The sequence below is a fragment of the Oncorhynchus tshawytscha genome, linkage group LG04 (assembly GCF_018296145.1).
Source record: "Oncorhynchus tshawytscha isolate Ot180627B linkage group LG04, Otsh_v2.0, whole genome shotgun sequence".
NCBI lineage: Eukaryota > Metazoa > Chordata > Actinopteri > Salmoniformes > Salmonidae > Oncorhynchus > Oncorhynchus tshawytscha.
In genome coordinates this window covers 21,792,775-21,820,338 of record NC_056432.1, presented here as the reverse complement: position 1 = coordinate 21,820,338, position 27,564 = coordinate 21,792,775, and positions in this window count along the sequence as shown.

Genomic DNA, 27,564 nt, shown 5'->3' with positions numbered 1-27,564 from the left:
CGTTACACATCTTATATGATGAGCTACCGAGTGGCTATGACAGGCAAGCGCCATACTATTTTGGAGGACATGATTCTTCCTACTGCCACGGATATGGCTGGGACAATGCTGGGGAATAAGGCCCCAAAAAACTATCCAGACAATGCTTTCATCAAACACTGTTTCACAACGTCAGTGATACGGCAGGAGATATTTTGAAAGAATTACTGCTTTGCATACCTGCCAGTGAATTATATGCGTTACAGCTGGATGAGTCAACAGACATGGCGGGCCTGGCACATCTCCTGGTATTTGTCCGTTACGTTTATGGGGGGTCAAAAGGAAGACATCCTCTTCTGGAAACCAGGACAACAGGAGAAAAAGTACTGGACAGCTTCGTGACATCAAATGAACTTTGGTGGTCAAGATGTGTTGATATCTGTACTGATGGCGCAAAAGCCATGACAGGGAGACATAGTGAAGTGGTAACGCAAGTGCAAGCAGTTGCTCTTGACGCCACTTGGGTACACTGCAGCATCCACCGAGAGGCTCTTGCTGCTAAGGGAATGCCTGACAGCTTGAAAGATGTTTTGGATACTACAGTGAAAATGGTTAACTTTGTTGAAGCAAGGCCCCTGAACTCTCGTGTATTTTCTGCATTATGCAATGATATGGGCAGCGACCATGTAACGCTTTTACAACATACATAAGTGCGCTGGTTATCAAGAGGCAAAGTATTGACACGTTTTTTTGAATTGAGAGATGATCTTAAGGTTTTCTTTACTGACCATCCTTTTCACTTGTCTGACCGCTGCATGATGATGAGTTTCTCACACGACTGGCCTATCTGGGTGATGTTTTTTCTCACCTGAATGATCTGAATCTAGGATTACAAGGACTCTCCGCAACTATATTCAATGAGCGGAACAAAATTGAGGCTATGATTAACAAGTTGGAGCTCTTCTCTGTCTGCATTTACAAGGACAACACACAGGTCTTTCCATAATTGCAGCTGGTAATCGTTGTCTCTAATCGGCCTTCGTCGATTCCGGAGCAAACATCAATTATTCCGGAGCTAGCCAGCTCCGTCAATCACTCCTGAGTTCCATCAATCACTCCTGGGCTGCAGTCACCTATCCGGACCCGTTTTACTGCCTACGCGGAGCCCCACCGGGCCTTCACAACTGGACTGCCGATGTTATCTACCCGAAGGAGATCCGGCTGGCTCCTCCGTCGCGACGTTACCTGAACGCCCATCTGCGGCCTGCTAACCGTTAGCTGTCTTACCGGCTGCTATCTGAATAGACAATCAGACAATTTATTTATTTTTATTATTATTATTTTTTCTTCTTGGGCCTCTATAACTATATCTATTGTTTTTATTTTTGTTGTTGTTGTGTGATTTGGATTAATCCCCTCTACCACACGGAACCCCACTAATCTACTGACGGAACGCAAGAGGTGGCTAACAACAGACCTCCATCCTATGCTAGCTTGCTACCGATGGCCTGGCTAGCTGTCTAAATCGCCGTGACCCCCAACCAACCTTTCCACTCACTGGACCCTTTTGATCACTCGACTAAGCATGCCTCTCCTTAATGTCAATATGTCTTGTCCATTGCTGTTCTGGTTAGTGTTTATTGGCTTATTTCACTGTAGAGCCTCTAGTCCTGCTCACTATACCTTATCCAACCTATTAGTTTTACCACCCACACATGCAATGACATCTCCTAGTTTCAATGATGTTTCTAGAGACAATATCTCTCTCTTCATCACTCAATACCTAGGTTTACCTCCACTGTATTCACATCCTACCATACCTTTGTCTGTACATTATACCTTGATGCTATTTTATCGCCCCCAGAAACCTCCTTTTACTCTATGTTCCAGACGTTCTAGACGACCAATTCTCATAGCTTTTAGCCGTACCCTTATTCTACTCCTCCTATGTTCCTCTGGCGATGAGGAGGTGAATCCAGGCCATGCAGTGCCTAGCTCCACTCCTATTCCCCAGGCGCTCTCTTTTGACGACTTCTGTAACCGTAATAGCCTTGGTTTCATGCATGTTAACATTAGAAGCCTCCTCCCTAAGTTTGTTCTATTCACTGCTTTAGCACACTCTGCCAACCCGGATGTTCTAGCTGTGTCTGAATCCTGGCTTAGGAAGACCACCAAAAATTCAGAAATTTTAATTCCAAACTACAACATTTTCAGACAAGATAGAACTGCCAAAGTGGGCGGTGTTGCAATCTACTGCAAAGATAGCCTGCAGAGTTCTGTCCTACTATCCAGGTCTGTACTCAAACAATTTGAACTTCTACTTTTAAAAATCCACCTATCTAAAAACAAGTCTCTCACCGTTGCCGCCTGCTATAGACCACCCTCTGCCCCCAGCTGTGCTCTGGACACCATATGTGAACTGATTGCCCCCCATCTATCTTCAGAGCTCGTGCTGCTAGGCGACCTAAACTGGAACATGCTTAACACCCCAGCCATCCTACAATCTAAACTTGATGCCCTCAATCTCACACAAATTATCAATGAACCTACCAGGTACCTCCCCAAAGCCTTAAACACGGGCACCCTCATAGATATCATCCTAACCAACTTCCCCTCTAAATACACCTCTGCCGTCTTCAACCAAGATCTCAGCGATCACTGCCTCATTGCCTGCATCCGTAATGGGTCAGCGGTCAAACGACCTCCACTCATCACTGTAAAACGCTCCCTGAAACACTTCTGCGAGCAGGCCTTTCTAATCGACCTGGCCGGGGTATCCTGGAAGGATATTGATCTCATCCCGTCAGTAGAGGATGCCTGGATATTTTTTTTAAATGCCTTCCTAACCATCTTAAATAAACATGCCCCATTCAAGAAATTTAGAACCAGGAACAGATATAGCCCTTGGTTCTCCCCAGACCTGACTGCCCGTAACCAACACAAAAACATCCTATGGCGTTCTGCATTAGCATCGAACAGCCCCCGTGATATGCAGCTGTTCAGGGAAGCTAGAAACCATTATACACAGGCAGTTAGAAAAGCCAAGGCTAGCTTTTTCAAGCAGAAATTTGCTTCCTGCAACACTAACTCAAAAAAGTTCTGGGACACTGTAAAGTCCATGGAGAATAAGAACACCTCCTCCCAGCTGCCCACTGCACTGAAGATTGGAAACACTGTCCCCACTGATAAATCCACCATAATTGAGAATTTCAATAAGCATTTTTCTACGGCTGGCCATGCTTTCCACCTGGCTACTCCTATCCCGGTCAACAGCACTGCACCCCCAACAGCAACTCGCCCAAGCCTTCCCCATTTCTCCTTCTCCCAAATCCATTCAGCTGATGTTCTGAAAGAGCTGCAAAATCTGGACCCCTACAAATCAGCCGGGCTAGACAATCTGGACCCTTTCTTTCTAAAATTATCTGCCGAAATTGTTGCCACCCCTATTACTAGCCTGTTCAACCTCTCTTTCGTGTCGTCTGAGATTCCCAAAGATTGGAAAGCAGCTGCGGTCATCCCCCTCTTCAAAGGGGGGGACACTCTTGACCCAAACTGCTACAGACCTATATCTATCCTACCATGCCTTTCTAAGGTCTTCGAAAGCCAACAAACAGATTGCCGACCATTTCGAATCTCACCATACCTTCTCTGCTATGCAATCTGGTTTCAGAGCTGGTCATGGGTGCACCTCAGCCACGCTCAAGGTCCTAAACGATATCTTAACCGCCATCGATAAGAAACATTACTGTGCAGCCGTATTCATTGATCTGGCCAAGGCTTTCGACTCTGTCAATCACCACATCCTCATCGGCAGACTCGACAGCCTTGGTTTCTCAAATGATTGCCTCGCCTGGTTCACCAACTACTTCTCTGATAGAGTTCAGTGTGTCAAATCGGAGGGTCTGCTGTCCGGACCTCTGGCAGTCTCTATGGGGGTGCCACAGGGTTCAATTCTTGGACCGACTCTCTTCTCTGCATACATCAATGAGGTCGCTCTTGCTGCTGGTAATTCTCTGATCCACCTCTACGCAGACGACACCATTCTGTATACTTCTGGCCCTTCTTTGGACACTGTGTTAACAACCCTCCAGGCAAGCTTCAATGCCATACAACTCTCCTTCCGTGGCCTCCAACGGCTCTTAAATACAAGTAAAACTAAATGCATGCTTCAAACGATCGCTACCTGCACCTACCCGCCTGTCCAACATCACTACTCTGGACGGCTCTGACTTAGCATCTCCCACCTGTAGCTCACGCTCCAGCAGGTATATCTCTCTAGTCACCCCCAAAACCAATTCTTTCTTTGGCCGCCTCTCCTTCCAGTTCTCTGCTGCCAATGACTGGAACGAACTACAAAAATCTCTGAAACTGGAAACACTTATCTCCCTCACTAGCTTTAAGCACCAACTGTCAGAGCAGCTCACAGATTACTGCACCTGTACATAGCCCACCTATAATTTAGCCCAAACAACTACCTCTTTCCCAACTGTATTTAATTTTAATTAATTTATTTATTTTGCTCCTTTGCACCCCATTATTTTTATTTCTACTTTGCACATTCTTCCATTGCAAAACTACCATTCCAGTGTTGTACTTGCTATATTGTATTTACTTTGCCACCATGGCCTTTTTTGCCTTTACCTCCCTTCTCACCTCATTTGCTCACATTGTATATAGACTTGTTTATACTGTATTATTGACTGTATGTTTGTTTTACTCCATGTGTAACTCTGTGTCGTTGTATCTGTCAAACTGCTTTGCTTTATCTTGGCCAGGTCGCAATTGTAAATGAGAACTTGTTCTCAACTTGCCTACCTGGTTAAATAAAGGTAAAATAAAAAAATAAAAAATAAAAAATTGGGGAACATATTAAAGGAGATTTTTTTCCCCACATGTGTTTGTGGGATATTATTTTGTGTTTGTGCATGTGCACCACGTAGTCACGTTCCGTTGTTCGTTTATTTGATTTATTGTTTTTGGCTTAAGTTTCACTTTGGAATAAATATGTGGAACTGAATATCCGCTGCGCCCTGGTCCCGTTCTTACGACAACCGTGACAAAAATGGATGACACAAACAACTGGATTCATTCTCCCTTTCATGCCCTGCCTCCAGTCCACTTACTAATATTTTAACAAGAGAGCCGCATCGAAATTGCAACAAGCGGTTCAGTGAAAATTGAATTTAATCAGACGCAACTGCCAGATTTCTGGATTGGCCTGCACTCAGAGTATCCTGCCTTGGTTAATCACGCTGTTATGACACTGATGCCCTTTGCGACCACATACCTATGCGAGAGTGGATTTTCGGCCCCTCATTTGCATGAAGATAACTAAATACAGGCACAGACTGTGTATGGAAAATGATTCGCCTGAGACTCCAATACAACCAACATTACGGACCTCTCCACTCACTGGACCCTTTTGATCACTCGACTAAGCATGCCTCTCCTTAATGTCAATATGTCTTGTCCATTGCTGTTCTGGTTAGTGTTTATTGGCTTATTTCACTGTAGAGCCTCCAGTCCTGCTCACTATACCTTATCCAACCTATTAGTTTTACCACCCACACATGCAATGACATCTCCTAGTTTCAATGATGTTTCTAGAGACAATATCTCTCTCTTCATCACTCAATACCTAGGTTTACCTCCACTGTATTCACATCCTACCATACCTTTGTCTGTACATTATACCTTGATGCTATTTTATCGCCCCCAGAAACCTCCTTTTACTCTATGTTCCAGACGTTCTAGACGACCAATTCTCATAGCTTTTAGCCGTACCCTTATTCTACTCCTCCTATGTTCCTCTGGCGATGAGGAGGTGAATCCAGGCCATGCAGTGGCATCCTTACGGCATCATTTCAAGCACACCCTTCTCATTAACATTGGAGCTATTGTTTGATGGATTCACCCCTGGACTGTGCTGAGTCTGCTCCTCAGGGTTGTCTTGAATGCAAGGCCAGGCTGCTTTTCTAGAAGAGGACCTTTCTTTGTTTCACAATGTACCTGATTTTGAAGTGTGTCCAGATGCTCCTATGTAGCTTGTTATTGGTTGGTTGATATGGATTCATTCATTTTTAATCATGTTTTGACAGTGAATGATGTGCTTCGTTTTACATGTGTACTCAAGTAACCCTGTTCTGGACAGTCAGACCCTTCCAGGAATATTGCTATGTCAAATAAAATAAAATTTTATTGGTCATATACACATGGTTAGCAGATGTTAATGCGAGTGTAGCAAAAATGCTTGTGCTTCTAGTTCCGACCATGCAGTAATATCTAACAAGTAATCTAACAATTTCACAACTACCTTTCACACACAAGTGTAAAGGAATGAATAAGAATATGTGCATAAAAATAGATGGATGGCCGAACGGCGTAGGCAAGATGCAGTAGATGGTATAGAGTATATACATATGAGATGAGTAATGTAGGGTATGTAAACATTGTATAAAGTGGCATTGTTTCAAGTGCTAGTGATACATTTATTACATCAAATTTTTTATTATTGAAGTGGCTAGAGATTTGAGTCAGTATGTTGGCAGCAGCCACTCAATGTTAGTGATGGCTGTTTTAACAGTCTGATGGCTTTGAGATAGAAGCTGTTTTTCAGTCTCTCGGTCCCAGCTTTGATGCACTTGTACTGACCTCGCCTTCTGGATGATAGCGGGGTGAACAGGCAGTGGCTTGGGTGGTTGTTGTCCTTGGCCTTCCTGTGACATCGGGTGGTGTAGGTGTCCTGGGGGGCAGGTAGTTTTCCCCCGGTGATGCGTTGTGCAGACCTCACTACCCTCTGGAGAGCCTTACGGTTGTGGGCGGAGCAGTTTCCGTACCAGGCGGTGATACAGCCCGACAGGATGCTCTCAATTGTGCATCTAAAAGTTTGTGAGTGTTTTTGGTGACAAGCCAAATTTCTTCAGCCTCCTGAGGTTGAAGAGGCGCTGTTACGCCTTCTTCACCACGCTGTCTGTGTGGGTGGACCATTTATGTTTGTCTGTGATGTGTACGCCGAGGAACTTAAAACTTTCCACTTTCTCCACTACTGTCCTGTCAATGTGGATAGGGGGGTGCTCCCTCTGCTGTTTCCTGAAGTCCAAGAGCATCTCCTTTGTTTTGTTGACGTTAAGTATGAGGTTATTTTCCTGACACCACACTCCGAGGGCCCTCACCTCCTCCCTGTAGGCCGCCTTGTCGGTAATCAAGCCTACCACTGTAGTGTCGTCTGCAAACTTGATGATTGAATTGGAGACGTCCATGGCCACGCAGTCATGGGTGAACAGGGAGTACAGAGAACGCACCCTAGTGGGGCCCCAGTGTTGAGGATCAGCGAGGTTGTTACCTACCCTCACCACCTGGCGTCCCGTCAGAAAGTCCAGGACCAAGTTGCACAGGGTAGGGTCGAGACCCAGGGCTTTGAGCTTAATGATGAGTTTGGAGGGTACTGTGGTGTTAAATGCTGAGCTGTGAGTCGATTAACAGCATTCTGACATAGGTATTCCTCTTGTCCAGGTGCGTTAGGGCAGTGTGATTGCGTCGTCTGTGAACCTGTTGGGGCGGTAAGCAAACTGGAGTGGGTCTAGGGTGTCAGCTACGGTGGAGGTGATATGATCCTTGAATAGTCTCTCAAAGCACTTCATGATGACGGAAGTGAGTGCTACAGGGCGATAGTCATTTAGCTCAGTTACCTTAGCTTTCTTGGGAACAGGAACAATTGGTGGCCCTCTTGAATTTTATTTATTTATTTTATTTTACCTTTATTTTACTAGGCAAGTCAGTTAAGAACAAATTCTTATTTTCAATGACGGCCTAGGAACAGTGGGTTAACTGCTTGCTCAGGGGCAGAACGACAGATTTGTACTTTGTCAGCTCGGGGATTTGAACCTGCAACCTTCCGGTTACTAGTCCAACACTCTAACCACTAGGCTACCCTGCCGCCCACATGAAGCATGTGGGAACAGCAGACTGGGATAGGGATTGATTGAATATGTCCGTAAACACACCAGCCTGTGCATGCTCTGAGGACGCGGCTAGGGATGCCGTCTGGACCGGCAGCCTTGCGAGGGTTAACACGTTTAAATGTTTTACTCACGTTGCCTGTGGTGAAGGAGAGCCCGCAGGTTTTGGTAGCGGGCCGTGTCGATGGCACTGTATTATCCTCAACGTGAGCAAAGAAGTTGTTTAGTTTGTCTGGGAGCAAGACATCGGGGTCCGTAACAGGGCTGGTTTTCTTTTTGTAGTCCGTGATTGACTGTAGACCCTGCCACATACCTCTCGTGTCTGAGTTGTTGAATTGCGACTCTACCATGTCTCTATACTGACGCTTAACTTGTTTGATTGCCTTGCAGAGGGAATAGGTTCACTGTTTGTATTCGGTCATGTTTCCGGTTGCCTTGCCCTGAGTAAAAGCAGTGGTTCGCGCTTTCAGTTTTGCGCGAATGCTGCCATCAATCCACGGTTTCTGGTTGGGGAAGGTTTTAATAGTTGCCGTAGATACAACTTCTCCGATCACTTGCTAATAAACTCGGTCACCGCATCAGCGTATATATCAATGTTGTTGTTCGACGCTATCCGGAACATATCCCAGTCCACGTGATCGAAGCAATCTTGAAGTGTGGAATCAGATTGGTCGGACAAGCGTTGAACAGACCTGAGCACGGGCGTTTCCTGTTTTGTTTCTGTCTATAGGCTGTGAGAAACAAAATGGAGTCGTGGTCAGATTTGCCGAAAGGGGGGCGAGGGAGGGCTTTGTATGCATCGCGGACGTTAGAGTAACAGTGATCCAGAATTTTGCCAGCCCGGGTCGCGCATTCGATATGCTGATAAAATTTAGGGAGCCTTGTTTTCAGATTAGCCTTGTTAAAATCCCCAGCCACAATAAATGCAGCCTCAGGATATGTGGTTTCCAGTTTACATATAGTCCAATGAAGTTTTTTCAGGGCTGCCTATTATAAACGAACAGAATTCTCTTGGTAGATAATGCGGTCAGCATTTGATTGTAAGGAATTCTAGGTCAGGTGAACAAAAGGACTTGAGTTCCTGTATGTTCTTAAGATCACACCACGACTCGTTAATCATAAGGCATACACCCCCGCCCTTCTTCTTACCAGAGAGATGTTTGTTTCTGTTGGCGCGATGCGTGAAGAAACCAGGTGGCTGTACCGTCTCTAACATATCCCGAGTGAGCCATGTTTCCGTGAAACAGAGAATGTTACAATCTCTGATGTTTCTCTGGAAGGCAACCCTTGCTCAGATTTTGTCTACCTTGTTGTCAAGAGACTGGACATTAACTCTCTCTCCAGTCTCCCCTCCTCTAAAATTATAACAATAGGAACAGGTGTGGTTGCAGTTGTTCTACACTTCCCCACAGTGCAAGCAGTAGCAACAACAGATTCACTTCCAGATGTGTGATACATGTAAGGGTTTTGAAACATTATGACGTTGTGCAGAGAATTGAGCAATATCACAAGCCTAGCAGGAGCTGCAGCTCTGAGGTAAGGCTTTTACTGGCATAGCTTGTTAGACGTGAGAGGAGATGGGGATAGGAGATTGGGCCAAGTGCTGTTGTTAGGGCTAATGCAGAATACGGGGCAGATATTCATCAAATGAGCTGTGTGGTTGTAGTGTGTTCTAATCAGCCAGCCACTCTCAAAAGTAACAGCAATGGAACAAAGAGCTGAATTATTAATGGTGTTTCACTGTGTGGATGAAAACGCCCAGTTAGTTGGGGTATGTGTTTGATCCGCTGTGAAAAGGTTTAGCATATGCTTTATAAACCATTGACTATTACAAAAAATATTGTAACGGTATATTAAATGGCTGTAAATAAATGAAAGGCAGTGGGACTTCTTTTCTAGATTTGGGAGTAAATAATTTGAGCCAGTTTGCTACAGCAGGTAAAAAATCCTGCAGCAAGAGGAAGTGTGAATTATTATGTAGATTATAATTAATGGACATTTTTGTATGGGTTGAAAATCAAATCTGACATTTCAAAGTAGAAATTACAAACTTCAGAAGCCTTTTTTCAGCCTCAAATACACTACAAGTTTAAAATGTCCTGCAACAGGGTGATCAAACTAAGATCCTACATCTGTACCATCATAGCTACCTTCTTCAATATTTCTGCAATAGATGACTGCCCGGCTCAGTGAAGCGTCAAAAGGTCTTAACCCCACCAATCCTGACCCACCTTTCTCAGAGGCACTTTGCTCTTGTCCTCAGCTCAATGTGAAGGTGATGATGAAGCTCTTAACTTGATTTTGTTCTGCTGACTGCACTGGTGGCTTGCTGCGTGGCGTGTAGTGGTAAAGGACCTGGCTGAGACGGACTAGCTTTGTTCCAAGCATTGCATTAGGTGTCATTTATTAAAGTGGGTGTTATTTCAGGATATGAGCTTTTACTCTCCAATGTCAATTGTGCAGTGACACATATGAGCTATGTGGAATTGGATGCGTTATCATGCACTGTCCCCTTGCAGAGTGAACCCAGGTATAGCCCAGAGGTGCTATCTGTTACTCCTGTACTGCAGTGGCGTAGCGCAGTTTCGTGGGGCCACCTGCAAGGACGGAGCAAGCCCCCCCCCCCTCCCATGGGGCAGAGACAATTGTGCAGTATTATAGGAAATCCCATGATATTTTACACATTTTGCCACGAGGCTGAGAGAAAATGTTGCAGTTTTAGAGCTCAGGGATTCTTGAAAGAAATGAAAATCAACTTTTTTTCCGCAAATACTGTATTTGTCTTAATATTACCAACATTTAAAATATATGTTTTTATAGACCAAACTATCAAACCATGTAAAGAAACAACCTCCTAATACATTTTCTTCTTCAGAAAATGCATCTTCCTTCAGAAAATTCTTTAAAAAATGCAGACACCATAAAAGGGATTTTATTTTTATAATTATTGTTGAACAAGTGTTTGAAGGCCTTGATTTTTTATTCTAAGATGAGATTGTTTAAATATGTAATACAAATCTCCAAACTTCTTTTTGTTTTGTTTTATAGCACTATTAAATGTTCCAGGGCTAGTTTCTTTAGCATTTTGACATGTTTTTCTGGATTTTCTAGAAAACAACATTTATAAAGCTAATATTATCCCTTACACGTAACCCAAACCGTCTGCACGCATGCGCCATCGTGCACCATATATGTATTTTGTCCCTCCACACCAAACGCGACCACGACACGCAGGTTAAAATATCAAAACAAACTTTGAACCAATTATATTCATTTGGGGACAGGTCACATTAAAAGCATTAAACATTTATGGCAATCTAGCTAGCTAGCTTGCACTTGCTAGCTAATTTGTCCTATTTAGCTAGCTGCTGTTGCTAGCTAATTTGTTCTGGGATACAAACATTGAGTTGTTATTTTACCTGGAATGCTTAAGGTCCTCTACTCCACCAATTGATCCACAGATAAAACGGTCACCCGAATCATTTCTGGTCATCTCTCCTCCTTCCAGGCTTTTTCTTCTCTTGACTTTATATTGCTATTGGCAACTTTCATAAATTAGGTGCATTACCGCCACTGACCTATTTCATCTTTAAGTCACCCACGTGGGTATAACCAATGAGGAGATGGCACGTGGGTACCTGCTTCTGTAAACCAATGAGGAGATGGGAGATGCAGGACTTGCAGCGCGATCTGCGTCAGAATTAGAACTGACTTCTATTTTAGCCCTTGGCAACGCAGACGCTCATGCGACCAGTGTGGGTGCAATAATTGAATAATATAGATTTAAAAATTTATTTTGCAACGCTCGCGCACGTGACACGAGCGGTGTAGTCAGGCCTGTTAGGTCTAGCACAGAAAACACTTATTGTTTAATGTTGCAGAACATTGATTAAAATATTTTTGGGGATATTGACAAAAAAATATTGAGTTGACAAGCCACTGACAGAGTTGACAACAGATATATTTATGCCTCTAAAAATAAAAGTTCAATACAAACATTTGTAAAATATGGAAAATTATACATTTGAAAATTCCCAATAAAAACATAACCATTCTATCAGATCTTTCAGCATTCTGACGGAGTTGACATTAGACACACAAAAAAAGTTCATTCAAGTGGTATACACAGTAGCAATTTTGGTTTTCCTCAGTTACTTTATGGCTCTAAAACCTAATTAAATGTAACACACAGTACCAGTCAAAAGTTTGGAGACACCAACTCATTCAATGGTTTTTCTTAATTTGTCCTATTTTCTACATTGTAGAATAGTAGTGATGACATCAAAACTATGAAATAACACATATTGAATCATGTAGTCACCCAAAAAGCTTTAAACAAAGGTTAGATTCTTCAAAGTAGCCACCCTTTGCATTGATGATAACTTTGCACAGTCTTGGCATTCTCTCAACCAGCTTCATGAGGAATGCTTTTCCAACAGTCTTGAAAGAGTTCCCACATATGCTGAGCACTTGTTGGCTGCTTTTCCTTCTATCTGCAGTCCAACTCAACCCAAACCATCTCAATAGGGTTGAGGTTGGGTGATTGTGGAGGCCAGGTCATCTGATGCAGCACTCCATCCCTCTCCTTCTTGGTCTAATAGCCCTTACACAGCATGGAGGTGTGTTGGTTTATTTTCCTGTTGAAAAACAAATGATAGTCCCACTAAGCGCAAACCAGATGGGATGGCGTATCGCTGCAGAATGCTGTAGTAGCCATGCTGGTTAAGTGTGCCTTGAATTCAAAATCAACCACTGACAGTGTCACTAGCAAAGCACCACCACACCACCTCCTCCATGCTTCATGGTGGGAACCACACATGCAGAGATAATGCATACACCTACTCTGTGTCTCACAAAGACATGGCAGTTGGAACCAAAAATCTCAAATGTGGACTCATCAGACCAAAGAACAGATTTCCACCGGTCTAATGTCCATTGCTCGTGTTTCTTACCCCAAGCAAGTCTCTTCTTCTTATTGGTGTCCTTTAGTAGTGGTTTCTTTGCAGCAATTTGACCATGAAGGCCTGATTCACAGTCTCCTCTGAACAGTTGACTTTGAGATGTGTCTGTTACTTGAACTCTGTGAGGCACTTATTTGGGCTGCAATCTGAGGTGCAGTTAACTCTAATGAACTTATCCTCAGCAGAGGTATCTCTGGGTCTTCCTTTCCTGTGGAGGTCCTCATGAGAGCCAGTGCCATTATAGTGCTTGATGGTTTTGGCAACTGGAATGACCGACCTTCATGTGTTAAAGTAATGATGGACTGTCGTTTCTCTTTGCTTATTTGAGCTGTTCTTTCCATAATATGGACTTGGTCTTATACCAAATAGGGCTATCTTGTCTATACCACTCCTACCTTGTCGCAACACATTTTTTTATTTGTTTAATTTAACTAGGCAAGTCATTTAAGAACAAATTCTTATTTACAATAACAGCCTACCAAACAGGTCTATCAAAGGTTGAGAACTTAACAGACCATGAGTGGTCTTGGCGCACTACAGTCGTGGTCAAAAGTTTTGAGAATGACACAAATATTAATTTTCATAAAGTCTGCTGCCTGAGTTTGTATGATGGCAATTTGCATATACTCCAGAATGTTATGAAGAGGGATCAGATGAATTGCAATTAATTGCAAAGTCCCTCTTTGCCATGCAAATGAACTGAATCCGTTAGACAGCTGTCCCTGTCCCTGATTGAGAACCATACCCGGCCAAACACAAAGAAATAGAAAACATAGAACACAGGAATTACACATTCCTCAGGAATTTACGACCTCTCTCTGACCACAGCAGCCTAGTTGAAGGAGGCAAGGGGGAGGCAGGGAGAGGGGGATGGGGCTTGCTGTACCCAAAGAGGGCAACGTCATGACAGTACTTTTTGGAGAAATTTCCTTTATTCTGATGAAACAATAATATAACTGTTTAGCTATAATGACCATCATTATGTTTGGAGTAAAAATGGGGAGGCTTGCAAGCCGAAGAACACCATTCCAACCGTGAAGCACTGAGGTGGCAGCATCATGTTGTCGGTGTGCTTTGCTGCAGGAGGGACTGGTCCACTTCACAAAATAGATGGCATCATGAGGCAGGAAAATTATGTGGATATATTGAAGCAACATCTCAGGACATCATTCAGTAAGTTAAAGCTTGATCGCAAATGGGTCTTCCAAATGGACAATGTCACCAAGCATACTTCCAAAGTTGTGGCAAAATCGCTTAAAAACAACAAAGTCAAGGTATTCGAGTGGCCATCACAAAGTCTTGACCTCAAGAAAATAGAAAATCTGTGGGCAAAACTGAAAAAGCATGTGTGAGCAAGGAGGCCTACAAACCTGACTCAGTTACACCAGCTCTGTCAGGAGGAATGGGCCAAAATTCACCCAACTTATTGTGGGAAGCTTGTGGAAGGCTATCTGAAGCATTTGACCCAAGTAAAACAATTTAAAGGCAATGCTACCAAATACTAATTGAGTGTATGTAAACTTCTGACCCACTGGGAACGTGATGAAAAAAATAAAAGCTGAAATAAATCATTCTCTCTACTATTATTCTGACATTTCACATTCTTAAAATAAAGTGGTGATCCTAACTGACCTAAGACAAGTTTTTTTTACTAGGATTAAATGTCAGGAATTGTGAAAAACTGAGTTTAAATGTATTTGGCTAAGGTGTATGTAAACTTCTGACTTCAACTGTACATAAGATAATTGTTCAGTTAATATCCATTATTGTCAGTGTTTTGAATTTGAACACCTTTTTTTCGAGTTTTACATTGGGTCCTTTGCATAGAGCTGGCATGGACATGAATAATATTTGAGGTATTTCTAAAATTCCCTAAAAATAAATATTTTCCTTTATAAAATTCACCTAAATGTAAATTGTAAGCTAAAATAATGCAACAAAATCTTACATTTTTTTTCAACTATAAAAATAAAACTTTCCCTGCAGGATAAGGATTGTCACAACTAAAGAATCTGTTAGCAAATGTCCTGTTAATTCTACACATTTTGCCATGAGGTTGAAAGAAATTTTGTAGTTATAAAGCTAACTTCTGGTAATTCAAAAAATGTCTGTCGTTGCTTATGATGTTTTTTAAATGCTATCTGGGCGGCCCGACCTCCTAGGGGGACCCAACCTAAAAAATAAATCAATATAAGATATTTTTGGGGGGGCTGCGGAGTGTGTGCTATGTCAGTGTTTTAACTGTACTGTAGGTGGCCATCATTCCTCATGGGGAGAATGCAAAACAACTCTGATTGTTTAAAATAATTGTGTTAATTCCTTATTTATTTATTTATTGAAGTTGCATTGAGATTGGCATCTCTTTTTCAAATGAGCCCTGGAGTGGATTATTTATACACTTCATTAACATGATCCTCTGACCTTCTAGGCCAGGGATCATCAACCGGTGGTCCCCTAAAGTTTTCTGAGCAATATTAATTTGTTTTTTTGGACATACAAGACTGTCAAATCGCTAGGAATTCAACTCAAAACTATTTTAATTTAGGAAATCTATTCCCAAGTATTTCCACTCATATATAGAGACAATGAGATTGTCTACCAGTGTAATCAAGGTTTAAAATAGTTGATTTTGTCAAATACAATATCTGTTTGTTTATCTTGCGTCAATTTGCTGAGTACTAATGATTTATAATTATGTTCTGGCGATCCGACCATCAAGAAAGAAACGTCCCAGGGCTGAATCCAGTTGGTGACCCCCTGTTGTAGGCCCTCATTTTAGAGGAATAAGAAAGGTTAAGAAATGAAACTGTTCCATAGGCAGGACATTGTAGTATCCCGTTACTGCTGTCGTATTTCCTTCTCAGCACAATACAGGATTTAACTGCTCCTTTAACTGTGTGAGAATTTATGGATGCCTCAAATAAAGGGTATCATCACTTTACTTGTCTTTTACCTCTTCTAGTGGTGTTGAAGTTGTCAGTGTGTTGTCAGGGTCTATTTTATTGCTTTATTTCTACATTTTATGCCTTTTTAAAATGTATCTTCTACCACTTGAATAATAATAATGTTTCACTGCAACGGCTTTGGAATTGTAATGAACTGAGTCTTGAGCTATAAGAATCATTCCAACGAAAGGCAAGAGTCTACCTGAAGTAAGCACTTTGAGATGAAGACCTATGAGCAGGAATGAAGTCATGGCATAGCAGCAGTTCCTCCTGTACAGATAGCTGAGGAATGTTCTGTCTTAACCATGGCTTCATGTAACAAATGCGTTCTACTGGACTGACAAATTATGAAATGTTTGTTATTATGTTATGGTATGGTTGAATTCCCCCCAGATCAATTGGGCCTGGAGTTATTTCAGGGTCTTTTGAACAATTGTTAGTCAGCAACATTTATATATTGGAGTTACAGTTTTCATGGCTATTGAGCCTTGATGCGGTCTTCCAAAAAAATCCACCACACATGATCAGCATAGTAACTGGGGTGGAAAGAGAACCAGCGATCTTACGGCATTCATTCAACCTAATGTAACAGAGCCATGCGCTGCCACCTACAGAGTACTGTGTGTTGGTTTAATCCAGTATTTATTGGAGTGGCATGACATATTTCAGAGAAAGCTAGTGGAATGTGGGCCAGCTGGCTGAGGCTGTCCTGCTGAGTGGAGCTCCCATTGGGACCAGTGCCACTGCCACCTCTCAGCTGTGCTCTGTGTCTGATGGAACAGAGCCGTGTGTGTGCGTGCTTGTGCGCGCGCAGGCTCTGATGGGAAGGGTGTCTTCATAGGTAGACTTACCTGTAGATATTTTAGTCTGGGTTTAGGTCCTCCTGAAGCAGCATGAATACTGCTTTACATTCATGTGGATGACATTAAGTACTGAATAGGGAAAGCTAAACTATTACATGATCTGTGCTCTCTTGATTATGAGGGTTTGAACATTAATTTACAATCATGTTCTTTCGATTTTATGACTGCATACATGCTCTTAGCGACATTGTGTAATGTGCCTGCGTGTGCGTGTGTAGAGTGTTTTATGGGCTGGATGACTGGAGTTGATGTCTCCTTCCGTCACAGCCTCTCCAGTCACAGCCCTCTCCTTCCATCACAGCCTCTCCAGTCACAGCCCTCTCCTTCCGTCACAGCCTCTCCAGTCACAGCCCTCTCCTTCCATCACAGCCTCTCTAGTCACAGCCCTCTCCTTCCGTCACAGCCTCTCCAGTCACAGCCCTCTCCTTCCATCACAGCCTCTCCAGTCACAGCCCTCTCCTTCATCACAGCCCTCTCCTTCCATCACAGCCTCTCCAGTCACAGCCCTCTCCTTCCATCACAGCCCTCTCCTTCCGTCACAGCCTCTCCAGTCACAGCCCTCTCCTTCCATCACAGCCTCTCCAGTCACAGCCCTCTCCTTCCGTCACAGCCTCTCCAGTCACAGCCCTCTCCTTCCATCACAGCCTCTCCAGTCACAGCCCTCTCCTTCCATCACAGCCCTCTCCTTCCAGCCTCAGTCAGCCCTCTCCTTCCATCACAGCCTCCAGTCACAGCCCTCTCCTTCCATCACAGCCTCTCCAGTCACAGCCCTCTCCTTCCATCACAGCCTCTCCAGTCACAGCCCTCTCCTTCCATCACAGCCCTCTCCTTCCATCACAGCCTCTCCAGTCACAGCCCTCTCCTTCCATCACAGCCTCTCCAGTCACAGCCCTCTCCTTCCATCACAGCCCTCTCCTTCCGTCACAGCCTCTCCAGTCACAGCCCTCTCCTTCCATCACAGCCTCTCCAGTCACAGCCCTCTCCTTCCATCACAGCCCTCTCCTTCCATCACAGCCTCTCCAGTCACAGCCCTCTCCTTCCATCACAGCCTCTCCAGTCACAGCCCTCTCCTTCCGTCACAGCCTCTCCAGTCACAGCCCTCTCCTTCCATCACAGCCTCTCCAGTCACAGCCCTCTCCTTCCATCACAGCCCTCTCCTTCCATCACAGCCTCTCCAGTCACAGCCCTCTCCTTCCGTCACAGCCTCTCCAGTCACAGCCCTCTCCTTCCATCACAGCCTCTCCAGTCACAGCCCTCTCCTTCCATCACAGCCCTCTCCCTCCTCACACCCATCATTTCTATCAGACTATAGCCCCCCGGTGCTAACCACATCTAAGGGCAGACTGTGAGAAAACAGCCTTATACCAGGAAGTGAGATGGTCCTAACCAGGAAGTCATGATGCATTATTAAGCTATTAACAAGTTGGGGTTGGAAAATATACCAATTTAGTAGTGACATTGTCTGGGATCTGACCACCATGATTTCTGTTTTTGTTTGCTCTTCTAATGTTTCACAGAAACACATCAGTAACCACCTGACTAGTGAAGAATTTAATCAATTCTGATTAGGAGTTGGGACACTCTCAGGTCTGGAGCATTTCCAGATGCTCTTTTCATTACCCAACACAAATCACTGGCCACTGGATAAGAATAGCTGTTCTTCTTCATTTTGACTTCTTCAAATGTCACAGGAAATGGAAGAAGTTGAATTAGAGAGGAGAAAGCGAGGGGGCTGCTGGTATGGAGGGAGCTCCTGGACTCGCACTCAGACAGGGACGGAGGATCGATGTCAGGGGGACGGGGTGTCTCTCTCTGGCTGGCTGGTTCTCCCTCCCTGGGGAAGGTGATTGATCTAGAGCAGGGATGGGGAACTTTGATAAACTCATCATGAGGGTCCACAGATGCTTGCAGGTCTGCATACCCACATCGATTATACACAATTCTACACATTTTGTCATGGGGTGTAGAGAAAATGTTGCAGTTTTAAAGCAAATTTCCTGCAATTCTACACATTTTGCCATAGGGTGGAGAGAAATGTTTGCAGTTTTTAATATGATATCTGAGTGAGACTGACTAACAAAATCAACGAGGGCCCCCTGGCTGGTAAGCTAGTTTTAGCTAGTTTTAGTTTTAACTAACTTAGCAATTATTTATTTTTTGGCTGACAAAAAGTATACACTTTTCATTTTAGGACCTTTTAGGGAAAAAATATTAAGAAGTAAAATGTATACATTACCAGTCAAAAGTTTGGACACACCTACTCATTCTAGGGTTAGGGTTACATTGTAGAATAATAGTGAAGACATCAAAACTATGAAATAACACATATGGAATCATGTAGTAACCAAAAAATTGTTAAACAAATCAAAATACTTGTATATTCTTCAAAGTAGTCATGTTTTACCTTGAAGACAGCATTGCACACCATTGGCATTCTCTCAACCAGCTTCATGAGGTAGTCACCTGGAATTCATTTCAATTAACAGTGTCTTGTTAAAAGTTAATTTGTGGAATTTAATTCCTTCTTAATGTGTTTGAGCCAATCAGTTGTGTTGTGGCAAGGTAGGGTTGGTATACAGAAGATAGCCCTATTTGGTAAAAGACCAAGTCCACATGGGACCCGTTTCAGGAATCTAGGCTTATGTCACGGGTCACTACTTCACAGAAGAGCTGTTTGAAGGTAATGTCTTCTCGAACATGTGAACTTTCATGTGCCTTAACAACAAACTTGTATGCCATCTCTAAATACGAATACAATTGTTAAATTACGACCCTAGTTGGTTTAGCCAAAGAAAAAGACGGCAACCTTTCCGTTAGCCATGATTGGCTGAGATAATGAGTGAGCTGGACATGCCGAGAGATGAGTTTGGATTGGTCTGCCATATAGCACGCTTCTGTCTATTTGAGCTTGTCAGTATGCCTAGGTAATCCTGTCTAACGCTGCTTTAAAAAATGTGTTGTATATTAAAACTGCATAAGTTTTGCTCTCCATTTTCTGGAGGACTGAGAATTTGAGTATGATAGCCAAGGAGATTGAGAAAATGGATTACATCTCTGGATTACATCTTCAAACTAAGGGCAGCCATGGCATTCAACAGGAGACGTGTCCAACCATGAATGATGTATAAGGGTAAGATAGTCTAGCAAGCTACATTTTTAGATATGACATGTTTCTAATCTTGGTAGAAATAGCCATTTGTTTGGCTAGCTATAGCCTAGTGTTAGCTAGCTAACATTGAACCTGGTTGGTTAGCTACGTGCAGATTCATGCAGGGTGTAATGTCATGAGTTGTGATTATGGTTCATTGTTTACATAGCTAGCTGGCTAGCTAACGTTACGTGTATGACCTTTGTATTCGTATCTCACAGCAATTTGCTTGGCTAGCTATAGCCTAATGTTAGGTAGCTAACATTGAACCTGGTTGGTTAGCTACAGACACATCTCAACATCAACTGTTCAGAGGAGACTGCATGAATCAGGCCTTCATTGTTTAATTGCTGCAAAGAAACCACTACTAAAGGACACCAATAAGAAAAAGAGACTTGCTTGGGCCAAGAAACACGAGCAATGGACATGAGACCTGTGGAAATCTGTCCTTTAGTCTGAGTGAGTCCAAATTTGAGATTTTTGTTTCCAACTACTGTGTCTTTGTGAGATGCAGAGTAAGTGAACGGATGATCTCCACATGTGTGGTTCCCACCAAGAATCATTGAAGAGGAGGTGTGATGGTGCTTTGCTGGTGACACTGTCAGTGATTTATTTTGAATTCAAGGCACACTTAACCAGCATGGCTACCACAGCACAACGATATGCCATCCCATCTGGTTTGCGCTTAGTGGGACTATCATTTGTTAAAACATTAGTATTGTGTTGTTTAAAAATGAATATGAACTTATTTTCTTTGCATTATTCGATGTCTGACAACACTGCATATTTTTTGTTATTTTGACAAGTTGCCATTTTCTGCAAATAAATGCTCTAAATGACAATATTTTTATTTGGAATTTGGTAGAACTGTTGTCAGTAGTTTATAGAATAAAACAAAAATGTTAATTTTACCCAAACACATACCTATAAATAGTAAAACCAGAGAAACTGATCATTTTGCAGCGGTCTCTTAATTTTTTCCAGTTACTTTTTTGGTTACTACGTGATTCCATGTGTTATTTCATAGTTTTGATATCTTCACTATTACTCTACAATGTAGAAAATAGTACAACATTTGGAAAAGCCTTGAATGAGTAGGTGTGTACAAACTTTTGACTGGTAGTGTATATTTACAACAAATTATATAATAAATTGTTGCAACTGTGGGAAGCATTGGAGTCAACATGGGCCAGCATCCCTGTGGAACACTTTCGACACCTTGTAGAGTCCTTGCCCTGACGAATTGAGGCTGTTCTGAGGGCAAAGGGGGGTACAACACAATATTAGGAAGGTTTCACTCAGTGTGTGTGTGTATATAGATATACAGTGCCTTCAGAAGAATTCAGACCCCTTGACTTTTTCGACATTTTGCTACGTTACAGCTTTATTCTAATTTAAAACCATTTTTTTATCCACTAATCAATCTATACACTACCCCATAATGACAAAGCAAACACTGTTTTTTAGAAGTAAAAACTAAATAAATGAAATATCACATTTACATACCGTTGAAATCAGAAGTTTACACACACTTAGGTTGGGGTCATTGAAACTCATTTTTCAACCACTCCACAAATTTCTTGTTAACAAACTATAGTTTTGGCAAGTCGGATAGGACATCTACTTTGCATGACACAAGTAATTTGTCCAACAAGTGTTAACAGACAGATTATTTCACTTATTATTTCACTTTCACTAATTCTTATAACTCACTGAATCGCAATTCCAGTGGGTCAGAAGTTTACATATACTAAGTTGACTGTGCCTTCAAACCGCTTGGAACATTCCAGAAAATGATGTCATGGCTTTAGAAGCTTCTGATAGGCTAATTGACATCATGTGGGTCAATTGGAGGTGTACCTGTGGATGTATTTCAAGGCCTACCTTCACACTCAGTGCCTATTTGCTTGACATCATGGGAAAATCTAAAGAAATTAGCCAAGACCTCAGAAAAAAAATTCTAGACCTCCACAAGTCTGGTTCATCCTTGGAGGCAATTTCCAAACGCCTGAAGGTTCCACGTTCATCTGTACAAACAATAGTACGCAAGTATTAACACCAGGTGACCACGCAGCCATCACACCGCTCAGGATGGAGACACATTCTGTCTCCTACAGATGAACGTACTTTGATGCGAAAAGTGCAAATCAATCCCAGAACAACAGCAAAGGACCTTGTGAAGATGATGGAGGAAACAGGTACAAAAGTGTCTATATCCACAGTAAAATGAGTCCTACATCGACATAACCTGAAAGGCTGCTCAGCAAGGAAGAAGCCACTGCTCCAAAACTGCCATAAAAAAAGCCAGACTACGGTTTGTATCTGCATGTGGGGACAAAGATCGTACTTTTTGGAGAAATGTCCTCTGGTCTGATGAAACAAAAATAGAACTGTTTGGCCATAATGACCATCTTTATGTTTGGAGGAAAAAGGGGGAGGCTTGCAAGCCAAAGATCACCATCCCAACCGTGAAGCACGGAGGTGGCAGCATCATGTTGTGGGGGTGCTTTGCTGCATGAGGGACTGGTGCACTTCGGAAAATAGATGGCGTCATGAGGAGGGAAAATTATGTGGATATATTGAAGCAACATCTCAGGACATCAGTCAAGAAGTTAAAGCTTGGTCGCAAATGGGTCTTCCAAATGGACAATGACACCAAGCATACTTTCAGAGTTGTGGCAAAATAGTTTAAGGACAACAAAGTCAATGTATTGGAGTGGCCATCACAAGCCCTGACCTCAATCCTATAGAACATTTGTGGGCAGAACTGAAAAAGTGTGTGACAGCATGGAGGCCTACAAACCTGACTCAGTTACACCAGCTCTGTCAGGAGTAATGGGCCAAAATTCACCCAACTTATTGTGGGAAGCTTGTGAAAGGCTACCCAAAGCATTTGACCCAAGTTAAACAACTTAAAGGCAATGCTACCAAACACTAATTGAATGTATGTAAACTTCTGACCCACTGGGAATGTGATGAAATAAATAACATCTGAAATAAATCATTCTCTACTACTATTCTGACATTTCACATTCTTAAAATAAAGTGGTGTTCCCAACTGGATTAAATGTCAGAACTGGATTAAATGTCAGGAATTGTGAAAAACAGAGTTTCAATGTATTTGGCTAAGGTATATGTAAACTTCCGACTTCAACTGTAGGTACTCAGACCCTTTACTCAGTGCTTTGTTGAAGAACTTCTGGCAATGATTACAGCCTCAAGTCTTCTTGGGTATGACACTACAAGCTTGGCAGATCTGTATTTGGGGAGTTTCTCCCATTCTTCTCTACAGATCCTCTCAAGTTCTGTCAGGTTGGATGGGGTTTGTTACTGCACAGTCATTTCCAGGTCTCTCCAGAGATGTTAGATCGGGTTCAAGTCCAGGCTCTGGCTGGGCCAGTCAAGGACATTCAGAGACTTGTCCCAAAGCCACTCCTGCGTTGTCTTGGCTCTGTGCTTAGGTTTGCTGTCCTGTTGGAAGGGGAATCCTCTCCCCAGTCTGAGGTCCTGAGCGCTCTGGAGCAGGTTTTCATCAATAATCTCTCTGTACTTTCCTCCATTTATCTTTGCCTCAATCCTGACTTGTTCCCTGTTCCTGTGGCTGAAAAACATCCCCAAAGCATGATGCGGTCACTACCATGCTTCACTGTAGGGATGGTGCCAGGTTTCCTCCAGGCTTGGCATTCAGACTAAAGAGTTCAGTCTTGGTTTCATCAGACCAGAGAATCTTGTTTCTCATGGTCTGCTAGTCTTTAGGTATCCTTTGGCAAACTCCAAGCCGGCCATCAGGCGAGTCTAACACAAAGGCCTTATTGGTAGAGTGCTGAGAGATGGATGTCCTTCTGGAAGGTTCTCCCATATCCACAGAGGAACTCTGGAGCTCTGTCAGAGTGACCATCGGGTTCTTGGTCACCTCCCTGACCAATGCCCTTCTCCCCTGATTGCTCAGTTTGGCGGCCAGCTCTAGAAAGAGTCTTGGTGGTTCCAAACTTCTTACATTTAAGAATGATGGAGGCCACTGTGTTCTTGGGGACCTTCAATGCTGCTGAAATGTTTTGGTACCCTTCCCCAGATCTGTGCTTCGACACAATCCTGTCTCTAAGCTCTACAGACAATTCTTTCGACCTCATGGCTTGGCTTTAGCTCTGACATGCACTGTCAACTGTGGGACCTTATATAGACAGGTGTGTGCCTTTCCAAATCATTTACCACAGGTGGACTCCAATCAAGTTGTAAAAACATATCAAGGATGATCAATGGAAACAGGATGCACCTGAGCTCAATTTTGAGTCTCATAGCAAAGGGTCTGAATACTTAAGGTATTTCTGTTTTTTATTTAATGAATTTGCAAATATTTCTAAAAAACAGTTTTCACTTTGTCTTTATGGGGTATTCTGTGTAGATTGGGGAGTTTTTATTTAATCCATTTTAGAATAAGGCTGTAACGTAATAAAATGTGGAAAAGTCCATGGGTCTGAATACTTTCCAAAGGCACTGTATGTATATATTTGGGAAATCTATCCAAGGGCCTTCAAAAGGGTGAAATCAGTTGCCCATCCCTGATCTAGAGGCTTGTTGTTGTCAGGGAGTGGTGTGTGTGTGTGTGTGTGTGTGTGTGTGTGTGTGTGTGTGTGTGTGTGTGTGTGTGTGTGTGTGTGTGTGTGTGTGTGTGTGTGTGTGTGTGTGTGTGTGTGTGTGTGTGTGTGTGTGTGTGTGAGAGAGTCCGTGCAGTGTGTGTATCGTCAGGAAGTGGTTTGAGTCTGCAGTGTGCCACTGTCTCTCTCAGAGACTGACTGGAGTGTCTCCACAGGCCTTCCTGCTATCATCATGGCTCAGAGCAAGACTACCACAATACCTGCTGGGAAAAGCAGCTTATGTCTCAGCTTTAAAAGAGCCTAGATAGAGCTGATCCAGTCACACTGCAGATGCATTTTCAGCAGATGCCACTCCCCCTTACGGACATGATGATGAACTGTTAGAATGTTTTAGAGGGATAACTTAGCTAAATAGGTCAAACTGTCTACCAGCCAGATAGTAGGTTTATTGAGTGTATCTTATCATATGTTAATCTTGGAACCACCCATCCTGGATCCAGGATAATTGTCATCAACTACGCTAAATAGCATAGCGCAACAGTCAAATAATCATCCTAGAAAATATTAACATTCATGAAATCGCAAGTGAAATATAGCGAAACACAGTTTAGCCTTCTGTTAATCACCCTGTCGTCTCAGATTTTGAAATGATGCTTTACAGCAAAAACAATACAAGCATTTGTGTAAGTTTATCGATATACTAGCAAAACATAATGTACACCAAGGGGCAGGTAACTTGGTCACGAAAATGAGAAAAACAATCAAATTAATCGTTTACCTTTGATGAGCTTCGGATGTTTTCACTCACGAGACTTCCAGTTAGACAGCAAATGTTCCTTTTGTTCCATAAATATATTTTTTGTATCCAAATACCTCTGTTAGTTTGATGCGTTATGCCAGGAATCCATCGGAAATAGCGGTCACGACAACAGACAAAAATTCTAAATTATATCCATAATATCGACAGAAACATGGCAAACGTTTTTTAGAATCAATCCTCAAGGTGTTTTTCAAATATCTATTCGATAATATATCAACCGGGACAGTTGTCTTTTCACTAGGACCGGGAGGAAAAATGTCTACCTCTCTGTTTAGTTCAAAAATCACACTGAGAGCCAACAACTGACCACTTACTTAATGTGGATGTTTACGCTCATTCTTCAAAATAAAGGCCTGAAACTACGTCTAAAGACTGTAGACACCTTAGGGAAGCCACAGAAAAAGGAATCTGGTTGATATCCCTTTCAATGGGCAATAGGGATGCATAGAAAGACAGGGGTTTCAAAATAAGAGTCACTTCCTGATTGGATTTTTCTCAGGATTTCACCTGCAATATCAGTTCTGTTATACTCACAGACAATATTTTTACAGTTTTGGAAACTGTAGAGTGTTTTCTATCCTAAGCTGGAAAATGATATGCATATTCTAGCATTTGGTCCTGAGAAATAGGCAGTTTACTTTGGGAACGTTATTTTCCCCCCCCAAAAAATAGTGCCCCCTAGCTTCAAGAGGTTTTAAGCTGATCTCCATTACATGAATCCTGGCTTTGGCCCCAACGTCTCAACTCTAATCGCTGATCTGAACTAACTCTACATAACATAGATGGATGGCCTGAGTGTCAGGTTATACTTTGCTACTACAGTATACTCAGTGGCCTGCACCAACTCATTGGCCTTGCGGTTAGAGTTTCCGCCCGAGATTGGAATGCTGACTGTTCGATCCCTGGCCGAGTCATACCAAAGACTGTAACATTGGGACCCAATGCGTCTCTGGTTGGCGCATTAAGGAGATAGACCGACGGGACTGTTGTGAAGCAGGTCGAGAGTTTCAAGTTCCTTGGTGTCCACATCACCACCGAACTATCATGGCCCAAACATACCAAGACAGTTGTGAAGAGGCATGACAAAACCTTTTCCCCCTCAGGAGACTGAAAAGATTTGTCATGGGTCCCCAGATCCTCAAAAGGTTCTACAGCTGCACCATCGAGAGCATCCTGACCGGTTGCATCACTGCCTGGTATGGAAACTGCTCGGCATCTGACAGTAAAGCGCTACAGAGGGTAGTGCGAACGGCCCAGTACATCACTGGGCCCAAGCTTCCTGCCATCCAGAACCTATATAATAGATGGTTTCAGAGGAAAGCCCATAAAATTGTCAGACTCCAGTCACCCAAATTATAGACTGTTTTCTCTGCTAACGCATGGCAAGCGGTACCAGAGCGCCAAGTCTAGGACCAAAAGGCTCTTCAACAGCTTCTACCCATAAGACTGCTGAATAATTAATAAAATCGCCACGGACAATTTATATTGACACCCCCCCACCCCCTTCCCTTTTGCACACTGCTGCTACTCGCTGTTTATTATCTATGCATAGTCACTTCACCCCCACCTACAGTGCCTTGCAAAAGTATTCATCACCATTTGGGGTGTTTTTCCTATTTTGTTGCATTACAACCTGGACATACACAAAATAGTCCAAATTGGTGAAGTGAATTTTTTTTAAATAACTTATTTCTTGTTTGATTCACAAGAAGAAAAAATAAAAGTGATACAAGAATCAAATGATACAAACCCCCCACAAATCAATTTTAATTCCAGGTTGTAAGGTCACAAAATAGGAAAAATGCCTAGGGGGTTGAATACTTTCGCAAGCCGCTGTACATAGACAAATGACCTCAACTAACCTGTACCCCCGCACACTGACTCGGTACCGGTGCCCCCTGTATATAGCCTTGTTATTCTTATTATTATTAATACTTTTTATTTTTGTCTACTTGGTAAATATATTTTTTGAACTCTTCTTGAACTGCACTGTTGGTTAAGAGCATGTAAGTAAGCATTTCACAGTAAAGTCTACACTTGTTGTATTCGGCGCTTGTGACAAATTAAAGTTTGATTTGAGATTGGGGTAAGGCCCTGCAATAGACTAGTGTCCTGTTTAAGGGTTGTACTTCACACTTCAGAAGCAGGAGATGGCTCGTGCAAGGCTACTTATGTACTTACTATAGTATACTGAAGGCACAACCATTATGCACTAGAACTGTGTGGTGATTTGAAAGATGGCTGATATGATATCATGAAGCTAATTTTCATGATATGGTAGATATGTTTACAGTT